The sequence below is a fragment of the Arachis ipaensis genome, chromosome B04 (assembly GCF_000816755.2).
Source record: "Arachis ipaensis cultivar K30076 chromosome B04, Araip1.1, whole genome shotgun sequence".
NCBI classification, from domain to species: domain Eukaryota; kingdom Viridiplantae; phylum Streptophyta; class Magnoliopsida; order Fabales; family Fabaceae; genus Arachis; species Arachis ipaensis.
Genome location: NC_029788.2, coordinates 114,838,750 through 114,840,546, shown reverse-complemented (window position 1 = coordinate 114,840,546; position 1,797 = coordinate 114,838,750). Strand labels below are relative to the sequence as shown.

General features: G+C 31.7%; 1 pseudogene; it reads right to left on the bottom strand.

The window, feature by feature from the left end:
* Positions 1 to 930, bottom strand: part of LOC107639789 — a 3,934-nt pseudogene extending 3,004 nt beyond the window's left edge.

Here is a 1,797-nt window from a genome sequence, read left to right as displayed (position 1 = left end):
TAACATACATCATACATATTTAAATAAATAAATGTAAGAGAATTTATTTGAATAAAAAGCAAATTAAGCCAACTTTTAATTTTTCGAGATGGAAAGCAGGGTTGATGATCCTTCGATGTGTGTGCCATTGTTGGTCCTCAGAAGTCCAGAGAGTCAGCAGTGCTTAACATACATATTTAAATAAATAAATGTAAGAGAATTTATTTGAATAAAAAGCAAATTAAGCCAACTTTTAATTTTTCGAGATGGAAAGCAGGGTTGATGATCCTTCGATGTGTGTGCCATTGTTGGTCCTCATAGTTCGGAAGTCCAGATCCCAGTAACGTGGCAAGACGCATCATATTAGGCTTCTCTTTCTTGAAGTAACGGTTATTGGTAAGAACTTCTTTAATATGCTCAGGGTTTGTGATATTCACCTTGAGTGTCCGACCTTCCCAAAAGAATGAATTCTTCCCTGTCGATCACACGAGTTTTTGATGTTATCAACAGCAGAAGCAAAAAAACTTATACGACTTGAAAATTATATAAGTGGGAGCGAACCAAATTTCATGATAGCATGATCGGCTTGAGAATAGACACGTGGAGTTATGTCCTTGTCATCAGAGAGAGTCATTGGCTTCGTGTTATTAGAAGAGTTGTTGTTGTTGGCGAAGAGCGTGTAGAGGTTGCCATGGAAGCCTTGCTCCCTGAGAAGGGTCTCGAGCTTCTTAGGCCTCAGCCAGAGCCAGTTCAGCAGCTTCCATCCCCCCACCGCCACCAGTAGTCCAACCGCCGTGACAAACCATGTTAATGAAGAGGAAAGCATCCCCTTCTCCATTAGTGTGTCTCTGTGTGCGTGTGTGGGATTGGATCGGAGAGCACAATCAATATTTCAACGCACATCCAGAGAAGAAGGAAGGTGAGAGTGCAATTGTGCAAACAACCAGCCAACCTTTATTTTGTTTTCTCAAGAGCTCTAGTTGTGTTAGATAAAATTTTTGTCAAATTAATTAAATTATTTAATAATTCTTAACTATTTAACTTCACATGACTATACCTGAATTTATTTTCACTACTATTTATAATATGTACAATACATACAGATAATATTTTTATTTTAAACGTGGTGTTGGAGTAGTTAATCTTAGTGAGGCTTTTTTAATCAATTCAAAATACGTTTGTTATAAAATATTGATTCTATTTCTTTTACGCAACCGCGGTGGAAGATTATTAATTTATTATTGCTTGCTGCATTCATCGCGCCATGTGCAATTAATTATACTATATAATATATTTTAATAAATATTATATTATTTAAAAAAATTAATTAAATAATATATAAACTAAAATTAGTACTATATGTTTTAATGAATAATAATAAATCAGAGTTTTTTCTTGTAATTTTTTTAAAATGTTTTACTAAAAGATGATTGGTTGATTTTTAAGTTTTGTCAAATTATCAAAATTGCTGACGTGGCATTATTAGAAGAGAAAGCATGGCTTAAACTCATTGTATAAGAATTTGGTATCAACTTTTACATTTTTGGTATTTTTATTTTCATTCATTTTTCTAAATCCAAGTAAGTTTAAATTTGACACATCTCCTTATTAAGTATAAATATATCATAATTATAAAACTAACTTATATTTTTGGCGTTTTTCATTCTCATTCATTTAAAAAAAATTAATTATTTACAACCGAAAGAATACCATATATATGAGAAGACAAAGTATGATAACTAAAACAAATATAAAAATAGAAGCAACAAATGAAGATGTAATTTTGTACAATTCTAATATAAAAGGTTTATGTCTTTT